The sequence below is a fragment of the Trichosurus vulpecula genome, chromosome 4 (genome assembly GCF_011100635.1).
Source record: "Trichosurus vulpecula isolate mTriVul1 chromosome 4, mTriVul1.pri, whole genome shotgun sequence".
NCBI classification, from domain to species: Eukaryota; Metazoa; Chordata; class Mammalia; order Diprotodontia; family Phalangeridae; genus Trichosurus; species Trichosurus vulpecula.
This window is the reverse complement of record NC_050576.1, coordinates 60,953,900-60,981,348: the sequence shown is the minus strand read 5'-3', so window position 1 is coordinate 60,981,348 and position 27,449 is coordinate 60,953,900. Positions and strand designations below refer to the sequence as shown.

The following is a 27,449-nucleotide window of genomic DNA, read 5'->3' as shown; positions in this document are numbered from 1 at the left end:
TTAAATCTTTTCAAATAAGACTTGGTTTCTCCATGCTTTTCCCAGAGCCAGTGATGATATTTCTTGGTTTCCAAGATGGATCTGCTTCCATTTCTTGATACAAAAAATTCTTTAAGAGTCATTGTCATATTTCCCAATTCCATGCAGTTTGATTGGTTACCTCCATTGTTTTATCAGACAGTAATCTGAAAATTTGATTTTTTTGGCTCCAAGATCATAAAGGCCGAGAGGCTTGAGGAGTTCTAATCCTTCCTTCCAGTCAGCAGTTCTTGCCATGTCGGCAGAAGGGTACTTCTCCAGAAACTCCCAGAGCATAGGCATTGCCACCTTGCCTTTAGACCTATTTAGAAACTGAGTCTTTGCACAGCCCTCCATCACTTAAATCCAATTCATCTGCATGTTAGAGCATCACCTCCCAGATGTCATGGTCCTCTTCAAGAACAAAGAACAAATAGCAGCAGCAATGAGGAACTTCCATGCAACAGGAAAGAGTGTTTCTTGGATAACATTAAAATGGGATTGAGGTGGAGTACACTTTTTAAACAGTTTCTGTCATGGTGGACTAAGGGCTTCTTAGTTCTGTTTGTTCAAGAAATACTGTCTCGTTTTCCTTTTCTCTACTTGTGTTCGTTGGATGGTATTTTCTTGAAATGTCACCACAAAAATCAAGTCTTTTTCACCCCCGGGAGCTGCTATTGTCTATTTCAAATTACATTTTAAAATATAAACATACAAATGCTCCTTATTTTCTCCAGTTTATATAAAGGTGTTTTTAGATCCTACAGAAGTACACCCACCTTTCTCTTTATATTCTGAAACTTCGCTGGCATATAAAGTATTTTCTGTGCAAGAAGTTACTTGCACAGTATGCACTTGGGAATATGAGCCTAAAGTAAATATTTTATTTATCAGTTCCTTTTCTTCTTCATCTGTCACCATTACATTCTTTGTCACCTTTTCCATCATCAGAACAGCACAGGGATCTCTTGAGGTGATTGTCTTGTGCAACGGAAAGAGCCACAGGAGCTTCTTTACTAGATGTTGCCCTCTTTTGTCTTTGAATGCAGCCAGAATGATTTTTCCTGTCTTTTTCTTAGCTCCCTAAATGTGACTCCTCTGTGCAGTTGTTGCCTTTCCAGTGGGATTTCTATGATTCTGAGAGTCAAGGACATCAGCACTCTTCTGGAGCCTGTGGCTGAAAGTGAAGAACAATAGTTCACTATTCTGATCCTGCACCTGTGAAACCTTCATGGGGGAGGAATTCCACTTCTTCTCCTGTGAGAGGTCCTAAGCTTTTGCTTTGGGCTCAGGCATTTCTGCTCCACCTGGAACTGTGCTGCCAGAGCTTCTATGCTGTGATGTGGGTATCTTGATGGAGTATTACTCTTGGGAGAGACCTTGAAGTCAAAATCTTCTGGCTTAAAAAGAAGTCTTTCCACTTTTGTGAAGGTAACATGCAAGTGTTACAACAATGCTGTCTGCAGCTGCTGTGGAGGTGTAAGACCAACACCAGCACACAGAAGGGCTGCTAGCACAGGTTCTTTGATCTGCTTTTCTAAAGAAAGCAACTTTAAGGGGTTTACAATATCACTTTAGTTAAACATATGTATGTCATTCACTTAGTTCAGGAGAAAAAGTCAGCACCCTGAACTTCAGAGAAAACATAAACAGAAATTACAAGCAGAAATTATATAAACAGAGCAAATAAACACAAATCAACAGACAGGCTTCTAAGTGTCTGCTCATAGTAATACCACCAGAGAGAGAAGCACCAACATGGGTTTTCAAAGCTGGGGGGGCTCCTTAAAAGCTACCCAGAGTCTCACCTGGCCAAATCACAGGAATGTTCTTCCAATGAGTGAGCCCCGAAGCAAAATGCTAATCTCTTCAGGGTCAGAGGGTATCACAACCATGTGACTCAAACTCATGTGACTTAGGCTTTCTTGTGACTTGCAGGTCATCAAAGACTCTTGATTCAATCAAAGACTCAATCAAAGGCACTTGATTGCCTTAGTGCTGAGAAGTACTCCAAAAAAGAAAAATAGTAAAAAGTCCCACTTTGCTTGCCATTACAGCAAGTAAACTTCTAGACCTGAGCTTCATTCCTTCAGGGCTCATAAAATAAACATCATATTTTCCAGCAGCTTTTCTAGGTAATCTTTGTTTCACAATCCTTTCCTATCCACAAGGGAGAGACTTATGAGTGCTCCATGACAGCACCACCATGGCACTGAGTGCTGACATTAGGTTCCTGTAGCTAGAGAGCTATTTCTTCTCTTCTTTCTGTCACTATATCTCATCACCTCAAATTTTTTCAACTCCTGGGATTTCAATTTCTTCACAGGTGCCCCTAGGGTTGTGCTCTTAGTTCAAGATTATGGGGAGGCAGCTGAAGAGGGAAGCAAATCCTGCCGCTAGCAAGCCCAGAGGATCCATCAAGTGGGGAAGAAGAGGGACACAAAGAGGAAGCTCCAAGCAGGGCCAAGGACCAGGGGCATAGAGGACAGCTGTGCCCACTGGAGTCATGGGGGTCTGGAATCACACTTCTGCCTCCTGCTGAGACACCCTCCCACATTCAGCTGGGGGGTAGTCTGCCTGTTAGTTCATCCTCCCTCTTCTTGAGGGGCCCCTGGGAGGTGCCATCTTGAACCACCTCACCAGTCAACTTGATGGCAATTCTTAATGGTCTAGAAATCTGCTAGTATTCCTCTTCTTGACTACCCTACTGCCTGCTCAGTCTCTAGGAATCTGATTTCCTATTTAAGAATGCTTAGATGTTCTATTTCCTCAATTCTTCCTATTTCACTACCAGCCCAACCCATTCAATTCTGAGCCAACAATACTGTTCATATGTAGTGCCCATCCAAGATATGGGCACTCATGAATAATCAACAATCTCTTAACACACTCTTCAAAGAATGGGAACTTGTGAATGAACAAAGACAACGAAGAAATGCATGACAGCTCTAAGTAGCCTGCAATATGTGTGAAACAACAGATATCAAGTAAACATAATCTGAATAGAAGGTGGCCTGGTAATGTAAGATAATCAAGAGATTTACATATATAGTCTACTGCCTTGGTCTTTAAAAAAACATTGAGGGTTTCTAGCATGTTTGATAGATGTCTTTGTAGGTTTTATGGGGGAACATGGACAAGAATCAGAAAGGATGAGAAAGAAACAATGAGATGCAATCTATTTTGGCAGTAAGGTGGCAGAGTGGATAGAGTGCTAGGCCTGCAGTCAGGAAGACTCATCTGGCCTCAAACACTTACTAGCTGTGTGACCCTGGACAAGTCACTTAACCCTGTTTGTTTCAGTTTACTCATCTATAAAATGAGCTGCAGGAGGAAATGGCAAAGCACTCTAATACCTGCCACAGAAACCCTAAATGAGGTCACGATGAGTCAGACACAGCTGAAAAACAACTGAACACCTCTAATAGATTATGGTTGAAGGTATACCCACATCAATGACCAGTATAGCTGCGTCACAGATATGTATCCCTAGTTATGAAGAAACTTGGACGAAAACATAGATGGCTCAAAACCACAAACTACCAGTAATGGAAAAACAATTCAAGATGTATAGCCTGACGATAGATCAACAGTTCTTGTTGATCTGTTTTCTAAATACATCTATTTGGAAAAAAATAGCATTAGTAGCAAAAGTGAAATTACCTGCCCAGCAATTCTAATCTTGGAGTAAGCCCCAATATGGTCAAGAAAATGTATACAAATGGGCAATAAAAAATTACAAAATCGCCACTCAATCAACTAGACAGTAACTTAATAAAAAGGCTTTTTACTGTCATAGACAAAAAAGTATCAAAAGGCCATATCTTTCAGTTTTGGTAAGACTTCTGGCAAAATACTTCACACAGCCAACTTCTCTGTTTGCTCATAGAGAAGACCAAAATGTCAAGGACTACTTGGACTTCCTCCTAAAATGTTATAAAGCATTGTTATCTTCAGGCATGATGCAAAGGGGGGTGGGAAAGGAACGAGGAAAAGGGATAAAACAGGAAAAAGAATACTACTTAAGCAATATAGACACATACCCCACTTAAGCACAGTAATAGCTTCCACAAAAATAGGACTTTAAGTGAAACACTACAGGGGGGAATTAGTTCCATTGAAACAATGTTATAAATGAACAACCAGCTGACCAATATTATAATGGGATTTTTGACTTTGCAGATGAATTCAGTCATAATATATTAATTGTATCACTGAGTACCAAGTTCTACATGATAGGTAAGAGCATGTGAAATGCTTCTAATAAAGCTTCTTTGACTGGGTTCAAGGCAGAACTGGGGAGGGAAAAAGAGAGGGGAAGAGGGAGAGAGAGGAGTGGGGAGGAAGAGGGAAAGAGAGCAAGAACGCATGAGCAAACCAGCAAGGACAAACTGGGCTCAAGTTCCTTTCAGACATGCTGGCTATGTGACGGGGCAATCACTGAACCTTTTCTAGGGAACGCTCTAAGGCTGTAAATTGCTGTTAAGTCGTAAAAATAAGGAGGTAGAAATTATCTCAAGTTAATGAGAAGTTTATTGATTGTCACATATAGTACCCAAGATGTATATATGTATGCTGAATACACGTACGTGGGTAATCCATCCAAGAGACTACAAAACTCCCCCAAATTATCCCAGTTTTTACACCCTCAATCAAACAACACTGGCTTCTTCACTTTACCACTTATTGTTCCCCAGTTGACATAACATAGATGCAAATTCTTTTTCTTATCCTGAAGACATTCTGTTTTTGAGACCACCCAGAAGTCTCCTGTAAGGCAAAAGGAAATTACCTCAACAATCAGTCCCCAGTTCCTATCCTTTTTCTTTATCATCATATTCATATTCTCTAATAACCCAATGATCTTGCAGATAGCAACTAAGACAGAAGAAAATATACATTTCTTCCTTAGAGAATTCAGATAAAAAAAAACAAAGACAATACATACACATGTTTAATAAAAAAACATGGCTTTTTAAAAAGACTCTCCAAAGTACATATGCATAGCACTAAAAATCAAAGATAAGAGCAACGACATGGTAGCTTAAAGCAAGGCATGCTTATGTGGAGAAAACTTAGGGCATTTCGATAAACTTATGGGATAGGAAAAGGATGCAACAATGTTCTTCAGAGGTTGCTTATACATCACCTTTTTGCAAATAAAATCATAATTTAACATAGGGAGAATTGTTGTTTAAAGAAATTACTAAGGTTTTTTTTTTAAAGCACATAAATGATCTCTCCCTAATTTATTTTCTGTAAGTACAAATTTTCATATGGCCTATATTGGATTTTCTTGACATAGAAGATTTTCTACATATTAACATAACCACTACCAAGGTAGAGTGCAAAGCATGTAGTAAAAGGCTTAGGCTATGCAAAATGTTTACACAAGTCCCTTTTTTCCTAAATTTTCCATATTTATTTTAGCAGCAACATCCTTCTCTAAGTGACAACCATAATTTATGCCAAAACACAGGTGAGAGAACAAAGAACACTTCCCTAAAACAACAATCAGAAAAGTATTTTGCTATTTTAAATAGTGAATAAGGAATTAGTAATGAGTTGGAGAACATTTTAGCCACATTGTACTGATCGATAAGGACCAAGAGTTATAGCCAGTGTTCCTAGAAAGCACTTAGTGCCCGCTATAGCAAGTAAGCACAACATGACCGATTTAAATATGTAATAACTGAGCTTCCAAATCCAAGGTCCTTACAAGGAGTCAGCAAATGTTAGCTACATCTCTGAAGAGCGGCTTCCCTTTAGAGAAAGACCATGGCAGCACAGATACAGGAACTTCTGAGAGTCCCATCCCCAACTGGCTGCTAGATCTGTGAGAGCTTGAGCATCACAGAATGTCGGGGCTGCAAAGAGACCTTAGAAATACCCTAGCCCAACACCCTCCTTTTGCAGATGAGGAAACTAACATGAAGAGAGCTTAAGTGACTTGCCCCACACCACCCGAGGCCAAGCTCAAATTCTTCCTGATAGTACACTTAAAAAAGGCATCTCAACTTTAGATAGGAGGAAGAAAAGGTGAATTGAGTTTAGGGACTGCCATTAAATTTCTAGAGTAGGAGACTTTTCATTAAAAAGCAATGTCTGGAGGTAGAGCCATGATGGAAGGTGTGGTAGAACTAGTAGGGCCCAACTTCCTCCACGAAACACCTCTAGACGGATCTAGAAAAGTCACCAGACTAAATTCCAATGGAGAAATCCAGAAAAAATCACAGGAAGTCACGGGCTCCTCTGCATAGGTAAATAGACAAGGAAGCCTGTGGACGCTGAGAGACAGGAGTATGTTGTGCATGAGCACTCCAGCAGCCTGGGAGAGGCTGTGAACCAAAGACAGGAGGAGGTTCCAGATCCATAGCAGGGTGCAGTGATAAGAACAGGTAACAGCTGACAACTCTATCACCTATTACCCAGTTTCATATCACAGACTCAGGCAGGGTAGGGAGGCCTGGATGATGAACCAAGAAAGGAAGAAGTTCAAAAGCCAGAAGCAACAGAAGCATCACTCAGACCCCAGACACAGAGCAGGGTCTTCCAACATCTAGCCCAGCCTGCCAAGGAATAACTGGGGCAGGAATTCCAGACCTAAGGGGAATCTATAATTCCCCCACTCTGAACTAACAGTTTTCCATTTGGATGATAAGGGATGCATCCAACAGCAATCTACTTTTGCTCAGACCCAGACCCATTTCAGGAACTTGTAGAACTAAGACCTGGAAAATAGCCATCAGTCTTTGTCCAGGATCAGAGAACTGAAAGCTTGTGGCGCTCTAGCCTGTCGTTGAGATCCTAGATAACATAATACTCAATACTCTTAAGAAAGCAACAACAGAACCATTGCAGACATTTCCTCCAGAAGTGCACAGAGCCAAGCCCTGACATAGAATCCAAAGCCAGGACATAGGCTGGAATGAGAAAACAAAAAAGGAACCCCATAAGAAAGAGCTACTATGGTGGCAGAGAAGCTCAAGACACAAAATCCAAAGAAGAATGACTCAGGGCACTTAGGTGGCACAGTGAGTAGGGCACCAGCCCTGGAGTCAGGACAACTTGAGTTCTAATCCAGCCTCAGACACTAGACACACTAGCTGTGCGACTTTGGGCAAGTCACTTAACCCCAGTTGCCCAGCCTTTCCCCCTCCCCCCCGCCCAAAAAAAAAAAGAATCATTCCAACATATCTACAAGCAAAGCCTCTAAGAAAAACACAGCCTGGGCAAAAACTCAACTAGAGTTCCTGAAAAAGATGAAGCAAGAGCCAAAAAAAAAAAAAGCTTCAAAACAAATTTTAAGTGAAATGGGAGAGCTCGAGGAAATAATCGAAAAAGAAATGAGAGCTGTGGTAGAAAGAACTGGAAAGGGAATTAACAGCTTGGCACAAGAGATACAAAACTGTACCCAACCAACAAACTCCCTCAAAATTAGAATGGCTCAAATGGAAACCAATGACTCCATGGGGCAACAAGAAATATGAGAACAAAGACAAAAGCATGGAAAAATAGAAGAAAATCTAACATACCAAAAACAACTGACTTGGAAATCAGGTCAAGGAGAAAAAATTTAAGAATCATTGGACTGTTGAATGCTATGACCAAAAAAGAGCTTAAACATTATATTTCAATAAATTTTAAAAAGAAAATTGCCCAGGCCTCTTAAGACTCAGAAGACAAAGTAGAAACAAAAAGAATTCATCAGTATTCTGAAAAAAACCCCAAAATGAAAACTCCCAGGAACACCACAACCAAAATTCAGCATTTCCAGGTCAAAGGAAAAATACTGCAAGTAGCCAAAAAGAAGTCAAGCACCAAGGAGTCAGTTAGCAACATATATGATTTAGCAAGCACCACTATAAAGAAGCAAAGAGGGGGATTGCTAGGTGGTGTAGTGACTAGAGCACTGGGATGGGAGTCTGGAGGATGTGAGTTCAAATCTGACCTCAGATACTTGACACACACTAGTTGACACACACTAGTTGTGAGACCTTGGGCAAGTCACCTAATCCCAATTGCCTGGCCCTCCCCGCCTCCAAGGGAGAAAAAAAAAACAAAACAAGAAACAGAGGACTTGGAATACATTACTCCAGAAAGCATATTTCTTTTATTTATATTTCTTTTCCATTCCTTACAGTGGAACCTAACAGAGAACTTAAGATTTACATGGTAGCATTCCGGAAAAATCCAGACAAAACATCTAGAATCTAACTGATCTGGGGCATTTCCAACAGAAGCAGTCTCAGTGCCTGGAGGAAAAAACGTTTTGATTCTGCCAATTAGTGGTCTCCTGAAGTTAAAGAACCATCAGTTCATATCATTACTCATCACATTACTCACATCAAAACAGATTTAAATACTAAAGATCCAAATATGCGGAAGGGTAACAGTCCCTTTAATCAGCTGCACCAATTTTTGTGGCAAAGCTGTTAAAATGCGGTACTTGGAATCAGGAAGAACAGGATCTCAGAGAAAGGTTGGGAAAATGCCCCTCTCTCCCTTTAGTGGAGGACTGAGAGGAGAAGGTGGCAGACTGAGGGTACAGAATATCACACATGCTATCAAGGCACAGCCAATGGGCTGACTGGGTTTTGAAACTCCTTATGTTTTTCTTTTTCATTTTAATCCCTACTACAAGGTACTAGGGAGGGCTTGCTGGGGGTGGAGGAAGGAAGGAGATGGAGTATTATTTGTAAATGAATGAGATTTTTTTCTTAAAGTTATCTGTGGGAAAATAAGATAAAAAGATTTCCTGCTAGTTCCTACGCAAGTCACTGGCAAGAGCTGGACAAACCTGGGTTCAAATCCTTGTCTCAAACACATACTAGCTACACGACATGGGGAAGTCCCATTAAGCAGTTTCCTCATCTGTGAAAAAAAAAGATGATGATTATTATCTGTAGCACTAAACTCAGAAAGTGGTGTGAGGTTTAAGCAAAGTAATTTACCTAGGTGCTTTACAAATCTTTAGGTAATAGATAAAATCAACCATTCTTATGATTTCCTCATCACTAGAGGATTCTACAATTTTACTCAATTGGCTGCCTATTGGTTCCTACTCAAGCAATTGGTGGGAGCTGGACAATCAACCACCTAGGATGTTGTGAATGGGACTTATGCTTCAAAAGGAGTTGAACAAGATAGTGTCTAAGGCAGAGGTTCCCAAATTTATTTGGCCTACCGCCCCCTTTTTTAAAAAAATTACTCAGTGCACTCTGGAAATCTACTTTCTTTAACTCCTTAACTTTTTTTTAAATTTGTGTCATTTCAAAAAATATATAAAATATTTTAAATGATGCCTCTTATATTTAATAATTTATTGTAAATTTATGGAGCTTTTTCCTGCATTGAAATTTTGATGATGCAATATTTCATCATGTAACTGTATAGCATCATGTTGTAAACAAGTCATTACATGCACATATTCCTGCTGATGCATGCTGGACTTTGCAAAAATTTGAGACATGCTAGCCTGCAAACACTTGCTTGTTGTCTGACTTAACCATTGATAGGTTATAACTTGCATTTTGTGTGTTTATTTGGAAAGTAATGTAATCACTATGACTTCAACTCTATTACACAACAGATGAAACATGTATGAATGGTTTTTCAAAATTTTCTCTTCTCTTCTTTCCTTATGCTTCCACCACCTGAAGCTACTACCACCCCACTGGATCAGGCCAGAGCTCCACAGGGGGCAGTATTGCCTACTTTGGGAACCTACTCTGGGAACCTACTCTAAGACCTCTTTCAACTCTAGCATTCTAAGCTACTTCCCTGAAACTAATTATTACCACTCATCATATGCAACTTTATCATCCAAGTCCCACAGTTCCTGTCTGAAATACAAACTTCTGATAAATTATTGAAAGGGTATAGATCACTTAAAAAAAAATCAATTTCAAAATGGAGTCAGGGCTGTTCAAAGCAGCCTCAAGCACCTTGGAGCTTGGCAATCTGAACTGTAAGTGAACTCCTCCATCCAACCCTGGAGCTTGGAATCAAAGTGTACCTCTCTATTTGTACAACAAATGTATAACATCTCTGAGCTAGCAAATATTTTGTCTAGTTTGTTACTGAACCCTGCTGACATCACAGCAGATGTGCAAAAAACTGCATTTGTCCATAACATTGCTTTTTGTTTGAGCACTTGTTCTTTGTTCAAAAACTATATTTAAGTACTGAAAATGGAAGAGAATTTTGGAGACTCTTAAAGTCTACCTATGGGCTCACATTCTGGGTGATTGCTCTTGCAAAAATCTTCAATAAAACTTTCATCTTTTTTCCTCAAATATTTATGGTGTGAGGTTTATGAGCCATCACTACCATTACAGGCTACTACTAAAGGTCACCTGGAGAGAAGGATTGAAACATAACAACCACCAGAAGAACATACACTAATTCTTCATTGTCAAGTGACAGACAGTCATTCCCTGATTTATAGTCAATTTGTACAAAGTATCTTATCTTCATCAGATTGTCAGTTTCTGGTGGGCAAAAAAAGTGTCCAAAATAATGATCAACATTCTGCATATAAACCATTTGCTGTCTAAAATTTAGATTAATAAAGTTGAAGAACTATCCAATTTAAATATTACAATGATTTATTGTTACCTTACTGTTGGCTTCAAAAGTTGTTAGATTTCACCAAACTCCTTTCAATTACAGATCTAACTTAATTAACTCTAGAACTGAGGTAATGTGATATAAATGATACTTTGAGAAATAGCTGAATAGGAAAAAAAAAGTCACTCCATTTAAATAATTTCTTACCAATTAACTCCCTTTACATCAACCAACTTGAAGAATGAGTGCCATTAGAATTTAACGTTAGAGAAAGTTAAATTAAGTTCTCAAGAAATTCATTGCCTGACTAAGTCCTCTTCATCCCAACTCTTGTCTTTAAATTTGGGAACTTCAGTATGGATGCTGCAGCTCCTTCAACCACCAGTTAATCTCCCAGTTGATATCCTCAGTTCTCAACACCTGCTTGTCTTCACGCCAGTTCAGCTTCCTTTTGGGACAGTTCATACCAATGATCTTTTCATCAGCTACAAGTGTTCAATCTAATTCTCTCAGCAGAGTTCTAAAATCCCCTCAACATCTCTCCTCCTCTGCTCTAGTCTCTGAAATGGTGGCCCTTCTTGGCAATGGCAGCACTCCTACTCATGTCTTTGATCCCATTCCCTCCACAGTCTTCTCTAGGAGTTTGCCTGTTCTATCATGCCCTATCTCCAAACTTCAATCTCTATCCACTGTCTCCTTCCCTGCTACAAAACAGCATGCTTAGATCTACATTATGGTTAAAAATCCAATATCAACCTAAACCTCTTCTCCTTTTCACAGCCAAGTTCCTCGAAGAAGCCTTTTACATTCCACGCTTACTCTTCCTCACTTCTCAACCCCCTGCAATCTACTTCTGACTCTACCAATGGACAAAAACTGCTCTCACCAAGGTTACCACGGATTCAATTGCTGAATCCAGTGGATTTTTCTCAGTACTCATTCCTATCAAGTCAATCAGCGTTTATTAAACACCTACTATGTGCTAGAAACTGTGCTAAGTGCTCAGGATACAAAGAAAGGTAAAAGTCTGTTGTCTAGCTCACATTCTAATAGGAAAGACAACATGCAAACAATTGTGTAGAAATAAGATGCATACAAGATGAATTAGAGATACTCTCTTCAGGAAAGCTCTAAGGTAGGAGGCCTGGGAAAGATCTTTAGCAGAAGGAAGGACTTTAGCTAAGACTTGAAAGAAGCCAGAGAAATCAGGAGGGAGAGAGTTCTAGGCATGGGAGGACAGCCAGTGAAGATGCTCAGGCCAGAGTGTTAGGGTCAAGGAAAGACAAGGGGGCCAGTGCGACTGTATCACAGAGCACTTAGAGGGGACCAAGGCACAAGAAGACTGAAAAGAGAGGAAGGGGCCAAGTCATGCTGTACTATAGTTATGCTAGAGATTAGGATTTAAACTGACTGGCATTTCTGGGGTGAGCAAGGAGGATGTGAGAAAATACAAACTTAGGTCCAACTATGCCTCTTTGGAGAAGCCACATCCTCCACCAGTGATCCTAGTGTTCCAGTTAATTTGAAGGCATTTCCTAAAGAGCCATTCATTCAAACATTAAGCACTTACCATGTGCCTGACACAGTGTTCTAGGTGATGGTCTGTCCTTCACTTTTGAGGTGAACCAATAACATCGAAAGTGATTTCCTGACTTGTGAGTGAATTGAATTTTTTTTTTTTTTGCAGAGTTGCACAAAGTCATCAGCCTCACTCTCTCTTCCTGAGTGATGTTAAGTCCAATGGCAGGACAAAAGTCAGGACAAGTGGTGATGGCCCAGGATGCCCTTGGCATCTTCAATGTCTGACCAATATCTAAGCCCTCCACGGTGCCTTGGAACAAACTTTTCATCTACTTATGGGGGGGGATCTTCACATGTTTGGGGTAGATATCCCCCAACTCATTGACAGGTTTGAGACCCGTAGATTACCCACAGCCTGGTTTAGCCCATCTGCCCAGAAGTTTTACTGGGATGTGGCCACTGCACATGCTACAGCTTCTTGGAGACGCAGGTGAGGGTTGGGTGAAGGTGGACACCAATGGTGGATAAACAGCCCTATAAAGGGCTCAGCAAGCCCCCACACTAGAGATGCTAGTCCTCCCTGAACACCCCATACACCCACGGCGCTAGGTACTGGAGATTGAAAGACATCCTTCTTGCCCTCTCTACAGCATAACCTCCCCTCCCCCTTAATACTCTCCTCAGCCACTCAACGAGCACCTACTGTGTTCCGAGGAGCCACAGTTCCTCTCCTCAGCCCTCCCTGGGTTTTAGCGGCATTACTCTTTCCTAGTCATCCCTTTTAACTGACTGCTCTTCAGTCTTCAGATCATCATCCATTTCCTGGCCCATAAAACATCAGTGCTCCCAGGGGGCTCCATCTGGCTTTCCCAGGGGGTACTGCATCTAGCTTTCTACTCTCCCTAAACTCTCTCAAGATAATCTCTACAGTTTCTGAGGATTCATTATCTCTATTCAAATAACTTCAAATCCACTTAGCCAGCACACAACTTTTCTCGAACTTCCCGCTGATTTCTCTCTCCACCGGAATGTCCCACAGGCATCTGAAACCCAACTGGTACCAAAAGGAATTCATTATCTCTTCATTATCCCTTGCCTCTCCCTCCCTTGCACCCCGCCCTCTCCCAAAGTGTCAGAGACAAACACCGGGACGCCAAGCTTCCCGACTCAGGGTCCAAGGAGCCCTGGTGAGGACAAGGGGGAGAGGCGGAAGGAAAAGGGGAAGGAGAAGACTAAGAGAGAAAGGAAGTATGGGGACCGGGAGAAAGGGCGGGGGGCAGCAAAAAGAGGGAGGGGAAGGGGGAAAGAGACAGGGGGAGGGCATACGACCTCAGAAATCAATCGAGTTTTCAGGCTTCATCCCAGCTCCGCTCCTTAAGGTCCGGCGAGAAGAGGGGGATCACTGTCCCCAGAACCTCGGGAGGATGAAAGGGGAGCACGTGCAGACTTCCTCGACGGCGGGGTGGGATGGGGCTAACACAAGCTGACCAGCCTCTTTCCTCGCCCCCTCCCCAAATGCCAAGTTCCGGGTACTGTCAGGACAGTGGGGGCCCTTCTCCGGCCCGCGGTCATTTACTGAGCCCCCGCCAGCCGGAAGCCCCAGGGCAGTGACCCGAGGCGGAGCGGGTCAGCGCCCTTCGCGCTGCTGCCTCCGGGGCTCCTTCAGCCCCTCTCAAGGTCCCCCAGCCCCCCGTCCCAACTTCTGCATCTCGTCCCGTCTGGAGCCCGGGCCCTGGCCAACGCCCTTAGTGGGCCAGCAATTGGAGGAGAACGGTCAAACATACCTTATCCCTGGGGATGGGACTCAAGGTCGTGTTGCGAGTTCTCGCCTTCGCTTAGTCTTTCGTGTCTTTTTCTGAGTTACTCCTTTGGCACTGTTACCTCTCTCCGGGAGCCCCTCTTTGGATATTCGCTCGCTTGAACGTCTTAGAAAGACCTTCTTGCCTCTGCTCAAATATCGTGACCCGCAGCCCCTCCCAGACCCGGCCAAAGTACATTGTAAATACTTTGTATTTACTCTGTGCTAGCTGTCTTTTCGCCCCCATAATCTACCTGTCTCTGGCTCATAATCACTTAACATATACTTGTTGAGTGAATGAATGTTGAAGACGGGGGTGGGGTGCGGGATGATGGTCAGACTAGGTGCCCCATCCCCCAAGGCAAGCCATAGAGAGAGGCAGAATGTCTATGATATTCAGCTCCAAGGCTTGTTCACTATGACTACAGAAAGTCATGAAATTCCTCAGTACAAATTCATGTGTGATGAGATCCCACATGTCATAAGGCCCATACACAGTGAGGGCTGTCCCCTCCACATGTAGCATAGGGGTGTCTACATACATCTTTAGCCTCTTCTCCCCTCACTCTTCTCCTAGGGAAATATTAATTCTTGCTAGGAGGGGAGGGAGAAGTTGGGGCCAGAGGCTGACCACTCTGCTCTTCTCAGAGACAGGGTACTAGGTCAGAATTATATCTATTCCTTTAAATATTATTTGTCTATAAGAAGTGATTTTCAGGTTCAAGCTAACTTCTGATAACTGTTTCAATACTGAAGGGAAAGCAGGACCCCAAGCTTCATATCTGAGGCTTGAACCCCCTACCAAATACCAGTTTCACAATGAATAAACAATAAATAGCAATTTTATCCAAATCATACCAAGCAAAACAAATCAGAGAAGGTATACAAATGAGAATATATACCAGACAATACAGAGTAAAGCAGCTTTCTAATTGGGAAGAAGCTCAACCAAGAGAGGGAGGTTCTAGTTCTCACCAAATCAGAAGTTCTCCAAAGTCTCTAGTACAGCAAGCTGAGGATAGGGACATGCTGGAGACTGCCAGCTCCTCTCACATTGGCTTCTTCCTAGAGTCTTTTCCTTCAACAACCTTAAGTGAAATTGGCCCCATTTATCTTCTCTGAAAACTGGAAGCCAAAAGCACCCAAAGTTCACAGACCTAAAGAGACGAGACTAGAAGCCTGAAGAAAACTGAGGAGACTCTCTCTCTCTCTCTCTCTCTCTCTCTCTCTCTCTCTCTCTCTCTCTTTTCAACCCTGCCTTGCTTCTGACACAGGCATTGGATATTGATCTCTACCATTAAGGAAAGAATCCTCTACCAATAGGCTTTGGGACTGGGGTTACATTCCTCCCCTAGGAGAAAACTGTTTGCAATCCCTTGCAAAGATCAGCTGGGGCAAGTTAAAACCTGTAACTATATGGTATAAACACAAAAATCAGTGCTTTAAAACAACAAAAATTATTTTCATGCTGTCCTAGGTAACCAACCTTTGGTATTATTAAAATTGAAAGAAAATAAATGTACACTAACAGTACATGGCACTATGCAGAGCATCACCTGGGAAGAAACTGCAGTGACAATATGCCTAATTACATACAGGTCTAAAACATGCACATTTCAAACACACAAGCATATCCACAGTACACAGCAATCAATCAAAAGTAATAATCATGGCTAATTAACAAAGCCAAGCTAGCTAGTTACAACAATAACACTATAAATAGGCCTACTTATAAAGTATAACTTACTTATAAACATTAGTATATGCACAAAACAATCAACAGACACTATGGTATGAACATTACATAAGACATACTAAAATGAACATTATAGCAAAATTAAAAACAAGCATGCTCAAACATGCAGTAATTCACATGGATAGCAGTAACATATCCAGGTACATGCATGGCACTTTTCACATGGTCAATCTCTGTTGCCTAGATATTCAGGTTCACCTGTAACATCATATCAGTCTAGTGACAGGTCTAATATATCTAATTCTCTTGTCACCAAATGATCTCTCTGCTCTTATGATGGAGCTAGTCATTGGTATGGGCTGACCATCAGGATCAATATAAACTTGTGTGTCTACACCTGGGCTGGCTACCATGTCAGGTTGGCTATCAGTATGTTTGAGTTCTGTGGGATGAATATGTATCCTAAGGAGTCTCTGTAGCAGTTTTGGGCATGAAAGGAGTTGCCTCTGGATTCATTTCTCCTGCACTGTAATAATATACAGTTTCCTTTCCTGGAGGCATAATTTTTAGTGCCCATATCTGGTTCACAAAGTCTTTATATAGCTGGTAGGCTGTCTCTTTTCCTCAGCCTTTGCCTAAGTGGATGTCGATCAGTTCTCTCCACCTGCTCATTAGAAAGTCCAACTAACTCTCCCAGGGGCAATAATAGGTAATTGTGGTGAATAGTCTTGATAGAGCTCCCTCCATTCTCTGGGGCAATTTTGTAAAAGGGCAAATTGTCCAGTCTCTCAATTAGTCTGTATGGGTTAGCTATTTTCATCAGGCAGAAGCTGGAGATAGGGACAACTGCCAGCCCTTCTCATGTCTTCCCAGAGTCTTTTTCTTCAGCAACTTGAAGGAAGATTGGGTTAGTCCATCTTCTTTCTTTAAACTGGAAGCCAGAAGCACTTGAAGTCCAAAGAGACCTGAAGAAGCTGGAAGTCTGAAGAGAACTTTCTCTCTCACTCACCAATTCCACCCTGCCCCTGATACATTGCTCTCCACCAATCAGAAGAGAGTCCCATCCCACTGGGCTTTGGATCTGGGGTTAGACATAGTAGATAGCTGGTGCCTTACTCAGGATTCATAGGATTTAGAGCCAAAAAGGATCTTTGATGGCATCTGTTTTATAAATTGTATAGATAAACTGTAAAATTCTATAAACCCAAGACTTTATAGATGAGAAAATTGAGTCCCAGATGAATGATGTAACTTTTCCAAAGTCACAAAGGTAGTGATGGAAGCAGAATGTGAAGCCCATTCAACCCAAAATACACAGTTTCCTTTTGCCTTTGGACAAATAAGACCAATTCTAACAACCCCTTTATTTGCCTCTCCAATGGGAATCTGTAAGCCATTCTTCCATTTAGCTGCAATTTCCTTTTGTCTTCTAGTTTTGTTTATGGCAAACATTTCAAGATTGATGATGTTATCCAGGTCCTCCAGTAGTATACCTACTCATTGGTCACTAGACAAGGATTTCACATTTGGAATCCCAATAGGTAAATTCATGTTTATCGGCCATCTAAAAACTTAGTGATTCTTACCCCACCCTTTCTGCCCTTCTCTGCTCTACAAAGGCAGGCATCCCATAGGAATGAGGGCTATTTCATGTTTTCTCTCTGTTTCATGGCTTGCCAAGGCCAAAGGTTTCATCAGAAAGTGGCTAGCCTAGTGGAGCTAAGCCTCTTCTTCCTCAGCTAAGCTGAGCTTCATAAAGGAGAGAGTCTGTGGTTGGGATAACACTGAAAGCCTTTTGAACGGGGCTAGTGTTCTCTGGTTCATTTCTCCGCCTCAATGAAGGGTCAGAATAAGGCTTTGTCATCTGGATCTAAGATACCAATTGGCCATTTTATACTTCATTTATAAAAAAAATAAAAAATGAGGGAGAAGGCAGGGATTCATGGGGCACAGAGAAATCAACTGGCTTTATCCACCCATAAGAAAAAATGGACATTATCTCTCCCCTACATCTTATTTAATATTTTAAAATATGACACCCTGAAAGTGCATCTGAGAGAGACAGAGTCAAGACAGAAGTGAAGAGAAAGGAGGTTTATAAACAGAGGTGGCTTGTGGTACAGTGGAAAGAGTCCTTAGATCTGGATTTTAGAAAACTGAGGTTCAAATCTGGGCTCTGCTACTTATTATATGCAGATAGATGCATACCTACATGCCATTTTGACTACCTATTTTTAAAAGTATCAGATATCTTTTTGTGTATAAGGAATCTCTGCAAACATGTTAGCTAGGGCCTTTTGATGCAGTGTATTTCTCTACACTAAAAAATACTACTCACCATACTCAGCCTCTAGTTCCATGCTTTGCACACAGTGAATATTCAATAACTGTTGTTGACTTGCTGGCAGGAATTTGATTTAAGAACACTACAGGATTTTGCAGCTTCAGAAAATTCTTTTTCTAATGCAAGTATGGTGAGCGACGCTGAAGACAAACAGGAACTGGCAAATAAATATGAACTGTGGATTTTTTTTTTTTACAGAGAATCAGGAGAGGATCAAAGGAGTTGTATAGTATCAAGTAGCTCTCTGTGGATGCCATCATCAGTGGGGATCTGTGAGCTGGGTGAATGGGCTAAGCCAGCCTCTCTCACTTCCTCGATTCCTACCTCCCATTCTGGATCTGCAGAATCTGCTGCAGGAGGAAAAAGAATGCCAGGACCAATGCTTGGTGGTGGCTAGGAATCATGGAAAAGCGTCCAAGACAAACAACAAAAAGCTTTTTCCTACTTTTTAATACCTAAAAAAGTAGCTAAAGAAAAAGTATCCTTAAAAGCACTGTAGCTTTGTTGAATTTAAAAGAAAAAGAAGAAATCCAAGCATTTAATTTTGGTCATCCATCTGAGTCAGTAAAATGATCATCACACCTAACAGGCACTCACTCCATTTGATGGCAGGACTGAAGCTGCCTAGACATATGAGAATCCAATTTTTAAAGGTCCAAAGAACCTGGCTTTTTTTTTTAATTAGGTTTTGTTAAACAAAGTAATCTCAGATCTAGAGCACATTAACATCTCTAAGTTTGTTCTATTATTCCTGCACAGAGTGGAGGTTTATGAAAGAATGAAGATTGCATTTACTTAAGACAGTTTTCAAATAAAACACAGAAGGGTGGAGACAGAATACTTTAAAATGCTAGGGCTCCCAAACTATAATTTACTGCTTGTCAGGCTAGTATTCATCGTTGGAAGATAGATGAAAAATCCCAGCTGGAAGCTGGCCCACCCAGGCCAGGTTCTTCTAACAGGCTTAGGTATGGCCTATCATGATCATTCAAGTAAACACACACATTTATCTGCACACATATGTTCTGCGTGCAGATTGCAGGGCTTGGCACTAGCAAGACTAGTGAGATACAAAATTTAGGGGGGAAAACAATCTTTGCCCTCAAATAGCTTATAGACTAATAAGCAATTATACGCAACCACCGGAATGCCCCAGTAGCAGCTGACTTCCCATTGTCAAAAGTTTGGAACAAATACTCATCAAGCCTTTTTAAAAAGCTTAGCAAATTCCAGAAAATAGGAAGGGAGGTTCCCAACTCTCAGCTTTTGATGCTGGTACTTTTTTAATTGATCTCAATTTATTCCAAAGAACTAACTGTTCCTTCTGCAGAGAGAGGGTAGGGCTGGGGTTTGTGTATTTCAATGTGAAGAATCCATTGGTTATAGATGGGTCTGAAGGCTGCATTTTGGACAGCTAGGCCATATCCAGGAGATATTTAAAGATTAAGGAATCAGTTGAGGGAAGAGGTATTAAATGAAAAAACCCAAATCCCTGCGATGTTCCTTGGTATTGTCCAGTGTCCACCTCCGGAGCTACCTTCCTTATTCATTCAACAAATAATTATTCTGAGGTCTACTTTTGGGTAGGAAACAGGAAAGAACCCTGGAAAAATGGGTTCTAGTGCCTGTTCCTTGATCTCGAGCCAATCAGTTCCCTTCTTTGAGATGGGTTCTATAATCAGTAAAATGATCATCTGGGAGCTAGACATCTGGGAAGTCCCTTCTGCTCTGATATTCTAACTCTAAAACTGAGTGAGGTGCACACCATAGAAATGGTACAAAACACACTATGACAAATTAGAGGATGGAGAGCTCCCTTCCTACCTGGATTAGTCCTTCTTTAAGGAGGTAAAATTGGAGCTACATCTTTGAAAAATGGGTATTTTGGTCATAACTTAGAAGATGGAACAGAGGTCAGCATACCAGGTGGAGGGAAAGATTAGCCCAAAGAAAGGCATAATGGTTGAACAGCACTTTTGCCAGGAGGTGAAAGAGTATGAGTAAGGCGGAAAGGCAGGTAGGAAGCCGATTTTGAAGAGCTTTGGACAGCAGTTTAGTTGTGATGCTGTGTTAAGACGACATGTTACTTTAGGAATGAATAAACCAAAGAAAAGTGGGAGAATTAATGCCCCCCATTAAGACAATAACCAATCTTGACTCCAGTGGCAGAGCAGTGGGTTATAGGTACAAGAACACGTACTCTACTGAGCTGAAGCACCACCTTTTACATGAAACGTTCTGGATACCGCCCCCAGCGGTTAGCAGTCAGTGAACTAGAATTCATAAATACTCTACTAAATTCCAGATACCATGACAAGCGCTGGGCTAGATACCTCCCTCCATCCTCCCCGTCACTTTGCATTTATTTTTAAATTATATGATAAATAATTATGTACATATTGCCTTTCCTATATAGAATGTAAGCTACTTGAGGGATAGACAAATGCTGGCTGATTGACTGTTGAAGGAATTTGCTTTGCTTAATTGTAATTATTTGCTATAGGAGGGTTGGGGAGAGAGAGGATTGATATTGGGAAATAATAACATTGTAAAAACAATCCCCAAAAAGCTTTAATAAAAGTTCTTTTTAAAGAATACATGCTCTTCTGCAGATCTAGAATTCAATAAGGGATGAAGTTTGCAGTCTGGCAAAGGGTCAGAACAAACTATCGAAGTGAGTCCTACCTAACCAAAAGACTAAGTGGAAAGAAATAATAGCTCAGTTTTAAAAACGTTAGTAATTGCACCTTGGCTGTTCTCAAGTCATTAGTCTCTTTTCTTTTTAATCCAGGGGGGAAATAACCCTTGTTAAAATATTGCTTCTTTAGAAACCTGAAAGAGAGAAGGAAGGATTTTGGTTAGCGGTTAACAAAATGCAAGAAGATGCGACTACCACCAGGGGGCTCCAAAGTTACAATACGAATCACTAGACTTCTTTATAATAGCAAGAAGAAACCGTGTGTGCTGGCTCGTTGGTCTAGGGGTATGATTCTCGCTTAGGGTGCGAGAGGTCCCGGGTTCAAATCCCGGACGAGCCCTCTTTTCTTCCAATTCACAAGATTAAAACACTTTGAAATTATTTACTGAGTCCCATATCATTTTTAAAGGCAGACGTTAATCTCATTGAAATTCGTAGCACTGGCGGGATAGACATTTTGCGGAACCTACACTCACCCTATCGGTATTCCTTTCCTTTTAGGCCTCCCCTTCCTTGCCCTTAGCAAACACGGGATAAATACAAACCCTAACCCACTCTTTGTTTAAGGGGGAGGCGTCTTTTATTTCTGTCGGTCTGTCTTTGAAGGGGGAGGGCCCGTCCCCTTTGCGTTCATTTCTCACCCTCCTCTTGTACTAGCCCCTTGCCCGCACCCTTCTCCCCACACGCAGTCTGTGATTCCAGCTCCCTCTTCTGTGGGGTGTCTCAGCCCCCTGAGGGGTTCCTATTAAAGACAATTAAGGCACCTAACCCTGGGCCTACGAACTTGCAAAGGTAAGCGAGTGTGTTAAGAGTGCGCACCAGCAGCGTGGCAGAGGAGCCACGCGTGTCTCGAGAGAAACATGTGTGGAATGGACCAGATCCTCTCCGCGGTCCCCACCGGGTTTCCCCGCCACGACTCCTGGCCCGAGGCCCTGATCCGATGCACGAGCCCGGAGCTCCTGGGCCAGAGAAAAGGGAGGTTACCCGAGCGCGTTGCGAGCGCTCGGAGCTTCAAACCTTGCAGTTAAGGGGAAAATACAAAAAATTGAAGCGGGGGCGAAAAAAACCTGGGCTCGTCCGGGATTTGAACCCGGGACCTCTCGCACCCGAAGCGAGAATCATACCCCTAGACCAACGAGCCACTTCTAACTAAAACTTCCCCAGCTGCTCCCTTCAGCTTCGCCCCGCCCCGCTCCTCACTCCCGCCCCAGAAGGCCGGGCTGCCGCCGAACCCCTCCCCCTCGCAGGCCCTCTCCTACCGGGCCGCGCCGGCCCAGCCACTCTGGACCCCCGGGGGCCGCCGGGGGCTCTCGAGGGCTGCGTCGCCCCTCCCCCTCCCCACAGGCCCAGCACCCGCCGGGTGGGAAGGGAGCCCCACTAAGCCAACTCCCGCGAACTTGCGTGTCCCAAAGCGCAGGAATCACGGACCCCGCGGCGGCCGCCCCCAAACCCAGCCCCCGGAGCCGCAGGTCCAGTGGACGCATCCGCCGGTGCCAACAGTAGCCTCCAAGTGCCCAGACACAGAGCCCTCGGGTCAGGACCCCCTCCTCTCTCCTCTACCCCTCTTCCTTCTTTCCCCTCCCCTCCCAACTCCCCTCCTCCCTCCTCCCTTCTCTGTTCTTCTTCCCTTCTTCTCTTCTCCCCGACTCTCTCCTCCCCTCTTACTCCTAGCTCCCCTCCCCTCTCTGCTCTTATCCTTGACTTTCTCCTCCCCTCTTCCTCCTAGCTCTCCTCCCTTCCTCTGTACCCTTCCTCTCTCCTTCCCCCCCCCCCCCGCTCCTCCTCTCCTCCCCTCCTCTCTCAACTCCCCTCCTCCTCCCTCCCCTCTCTGCTCTTCTCCCCTACTCCTCCTCTCCTCTTCCTAGGTCTGCACCCCTCCCTTTTCCCCCCTCTCTCTCCCTCCTTCCTCCCCATTCTGGGCCCTTCCTTTCAGCTCCTCCCCTCTCCCCCTCCCTCCTCCTTCCCTCTCTGCTCTTCTCCCCCCCCTCCCCTTTCTTGCTCCTAACTCTGATCCCCTATCCTCCCCTCCCCTCTCCCCCTTCTCTTTCCTCTCTCCACTGCTCCTCCTAGCCCTGCACCCCTCCCCTTTCCCCTCCCTCCCTCCTCCTCCCCCTCCTGTCCTCCCCTCCCTTCTTCCCTTCCCCACTCCTCCTCCTCCCCTTTCCTCTCCCCCTCCGCCTTTCTCCCTCTTCTAAGTGCTCTCTTCCCTTCTCCTCTCCTTCCCCTCTCTGCTCCCCTCCTCCCTCCCTCGCCTCTCTCCTCCCCGCTCCTTTCTCTGCTCCATCTCCTCTCTCCCCAGAGAAGTCACAGAATCTCAGAGCTAACTTGGTGAACTTGGTGGCTGGACCTACCCAGCACCTACTACAAGTCACTGTGTTAGGTTCTGAGGATACAGACAAGGAAACAGCAGCCCCAACCTGTGGGAGCTGACATTCTCTTTGGGGAATACACCATGTAAACAGATGAGTATATGCTAGATAATGAAGCAAGGAGAGCATTAACAACTAAGGAGGTGCGCATGAGGTAGCAGATTAGCTGAGCCTTGAAGGAAGCTAGAGGGAAAAAAGCAGAGGTGATAAGGGAGACTGTATTCCAGGCACTGAGGCAGGAGATGGAACAAACGGATGGAGGTAGCCGCAGGTCGGCCACTTTGGCTAGAACCTAGAGTGCAGCAGACCTGGAAAACAGGCTGGAGTCAAATAGTGAAGGGCTTTAAATGCTGAGCTAAGTTTATATTTTGTCCTGGAAACAACAGGGAGTCACGGAAGCCTCTTGAGGAGGGGAGTGACATGGTCAAAACTTATGTTTTTGGAAGATTATTTTAGCAACTTTGTGGAGGATGCATTGGAGAAGAGAATGGAAGACGTAAATCTAGTTAAGATTTTTTTTTTTTTTGCATTGCAGTAGTCCATTTGAGTGGGGAGAAGGGGACAGATCCAAGATACTTTGTGGAATTAGAACCTATTGGATATGGGGGATGAGGGAAAGGAAAAGAGCAGGAATGACTGAGCTTGCACTCCAAGATGACTTGAAGAATGATGGTACCCTCAACACAAAATAGAGGAAGTAAGAGGAGTAGGCTTAGGGAAAAAACAGATTCCACTTTGCACATGTTGAGTTCGAGATGCCAATGGGACATTCTGGTTGGGGATGTCTAGGAGAGAAAGTCTCTGCTTGCTTGTATTTGTGTCCCCATCACTTGTGCCAGGCACATAGTAAGCGCTTAATAAATGCCTCCTGACCTGGAGTACGTATTGCGATACCTTCTTCCCCGCCCTCCAATGTAATCTTCTTCCGATCCATCCTTTACCCCACCAATAGGTTAAATTTTCTAACAATCTCATCCCCGTCATTCTACTGCTCAAAACTCAGAACAAAATCCTACCTTGATATCTCGGCATTCAAGGCACTCTCCTCACTGGACAATTTGCTCCAAACTTTCTTGCCTCTACGTGTTTGCGCCTGGCTCTGCCCTGCTCTCTCCTTCCGTCTCCATCAACTGGTATCCTACTCATCTTTTACGATCCGGTCCAGATACCATCTCCCCCATTCAACTGAGTTTCTCAAAACCTCTGCCTACAAAGTACGAGCTAGGATAGATCCTACATACCTTAAGGGCTTCGAATACGATCCCACAGTTAGAGTCTGCTTTCTGAGGACCAGCTTAAATGGAACATCCCGCCCTCTTGTAGATGGACACTTTGCTTACTGAAAGGGGCTGAAAAAGGACATCTGTGGAAGGAATACCACCTCTCCATTAAAATACCGTGCAGACCGATTGGGGAACGACTAGAGAAACTGTGGTACATGAATGCAACAAAATATTGCTGTGGATGAACACAGAGAAGCATGGGAAGACTTCCCTGAACCGCTGCACGTTGAAAGAACCCGGTGAACAATAAATGCAATGACTTCAACTTAAACGGAAAGAGCGACCAGCACACCGCAATCAAAAGTAAAGTTGCCAATTGAAAAAGAACAAACCTAGCCCCACAGAAGAGATATGAGAAGGCACCCCTCCCACCCCCCAGAGGTGGGAGGACCAAAAATGTGGAACACTGGAAAATACACAACATAAGCCATTAAAGATCCCGACTGCAGGAAGACTTTTGGAACACCCTGTATTTTCAGGCTTTTCTCAATGTATCAATTTATAACTTTTTTTGAATCTTCCTTTTTTTTCCCTTAAGAAAAATATTCCTCATAAGAGACCAGGATGGCTCTCTGGCAGGGGGAGGGGAGGGATACTGGAGGAGGTTTTGGTCAGGTTAAAGCATCGTAGACCTTTAAAACTGACGTCCGAGAAGAGACACAAACTGTCCTGAGGACCTCCCTCCACACCTCCCAGTCCCCCAGGATGAGTATCCCTCGTTCTACCAGATGCTCTTTGCTCTGCGGGATGGCTCTCTGGCAGGGGGAGGAGAGGGATACCGGAGGAGGTTTTGGTCAAGTAAAACACCAAAGGTGGGGGAGCCTCGGGGGGCACTCGGGGAGGCCCGGGCGGGAGGGCGGGATCGGGGAGCGAGGGGGGCGCGGCCTCAGAGGGAGGAGGCCCAGGGTGGGGCACCCGGGGCGAGGGGCGCGGTGGGACCGGAGGGGAAACTGAGGGAGGGGGCGGTCGACCAAAAGCAGACTGACGGGAGCCGGCGTCAAACCTGACAGGCGCCGGCCGCGGCTGCTCTCCGCTTCGAGGCCCGTGCGCGAATGGGAAGAGAGTCCCTTCTCTGCCCGCCGCTGATTGGCTGTAGCCCGGCGGGCCTGCCCTCTGGCGCCTCCTGCAGCCCGACAGAGAGACCGTGCCGCGCCTTGCCCGGGCCGCCCTCCACTGCCCCATCTTGGCTGGAGAGGGAGGAGCAGGGAGAAAGAGAGGCCGGACGGGCTCCGGCACTTGGCTGCCCCGGGGTGCGCGCCCGCTGCCGCCTGCATCCCGGGGGCGTCTGACCGACCTGGGGGTCAACCTGCTGGTCACTCCGCGCGCAGACGTCTTTCTCTGAGCGTTAGAATATTTGTCAAATGCTTTGCCACCCTTAAAGTGTTAGATAATTGGCCATCACTGTTAGGGGAGGCAGCTAGGTAACTCAGAGAGTGGATAGAATATACTGACTAGACTTGGTGTCAGGAAGACCTGAGTTCAAATTCAGCTTGAGACATTTACTGCCTGTGTGACCTGGGCAAGGCAAACTGAGGATAATAGCACCTACTTCCCAGAGTTCTTGTGAGAATAAAACGAGATAATATGTGTACTTTGTACATCTTAAAGCTCTATATAGATGCTATTCTTATTAATATTACCCTGTGAAGAGCGACTATGTGCCAACTCCTTTAGTAGCCCAAGAGTGGCAGAAAAGCCTTGTCCATCTGGATAACTGTGAGGACCAGAACAGGCACAAATAACAGAGTAGGGGGGTTGCCTTACAGTTGGTGCTCGATGTGTGCCGGCTCTCTGAAGCCACTCACCTTATCAAGGACGGCCTTCTAGGGTTGGGTTTCTCTGGGCACCTGAATTTCCCTACTCATATGCCTCCCTGTTAGATTTCCATAACTGTCAAACCAACACTGTGAAAGAATTTGTGGAAGAATCTGACCCAGATTTTTGGGTGGAGTGTTAATATTTTGCAGTTAGATGGTTCAGTGGATAGGGTCGCTAGATCTGAAGTCAGGTAGACCTGGGTAAAATCCTGCCTCAGACACACTTACCTGCTGTATTACCCTGGGTAAGTCACTTAATCTCTGTTTGCCTTAATCCAATTTAGTATCCTTGACAAGAAAACCCCACGGACAATATAGTCCACGAGGTTACACAGAGTTGGGTAGGACTGAATAGCAATATTGATATTTTGATTATTCCTGCTTTTGCCTTCTTTGAGTGCTATGCTTCTTCTTGCCTTTGCCTTCTGTTAAGTAAATGTGTGTAAATGGTATAATTATTTCTGTTCTTGCTTTCTCTTGAATGAATGTAATTGTTCCCAATTTTGCTTTCTATTGAATAAATATTATTTATTCCTGTGAGATCTACCAGTAGGACATACAGAGGGAGATACAGGTCTAGAGCTTGGAAAAGATATTTCAGCTGGAGGTGGGAGTCCTATGCATAAAGGTGGTTGTTGAAGTCGCAGGAATGCATGACATGGCAAGGAGAGAGCACATATAGAGAAAGAACTGGAACAGCTGAGTAATTGTTGGTGATCTTTGGAAAATGTAGAAAATAGAAGATTGGCTAAGGGACCAGGAAGGGAGAAATCCCTAAATAAAAAAAAAAAAGTAAGAATGGATCCTTGAGAGCGGGCATGGCTTTGTCAATAACAAGTTATGCCAGACTAATCTCATTTTCCTTTTTTGATAATGTTGCTGGATCCTCAAGGGAATTCCCCAAAGACAAAGCTAAATATTGGACAGAATTTCTCGTGCTAACCTCTTGGGTGAGATGGAGGGATATGAGCTAGATGTTAGTACAATCAGGAATATTTGGAATTTGTTGAATTCTGTTGAAGACTGAAAGAAAAGCAATGAATGTCCTGATGCCAGCTTAGAGCCAGTCTTTAGCAGAATGTCTCCTCCATTGAGGTTGTTTAACATTTTTTATCAGTTACTTGAATGAAGGCTTAGATGGAATGCTTACCAAATTTGCAAGTGATAGGAGGGAGAGCTAACATGCTGGTTGACAGAATCAGGATCCAAAAAGATTTCAATTAGCTAGAATGATAGATGACATTTAATAGAGAATAAAATCCTACATTTGGGTTAAAAAAAATACACTTCACAAGTACAGGATGAGTGGTTGGGTGTGGTTTGACAGCAGTTT

The 27,449-nt window shown here is 43.6% G+C and overlaps 2 non-coding genes and 1 pseudogene across 2 annotated transcripts; 1 reads left to right on the top strand and 2 right to left on the bottom strand.

Annotated features, from left to right (window-relative positions):
• LOC118846739 lies at positions 1-25,481 on the bottom strand (annotated as a pseudogene).
• TRNAP-AGG lies at positions 20,916-20,987 on the top strand. Its single transcript has one exon. It is a non-coding gene; the product is annotated as a tRNA-Pro (tRNA).
• Positions 21,717-21,788, bottom strand: TRNAP-CGG. Its single transcript has one exon. It is a non-coding gene; the product is annotated as a tRNA-Pro (tRNA).
• Positions 25,482-27,449: the final 1,968 nt, after the last annotated feature.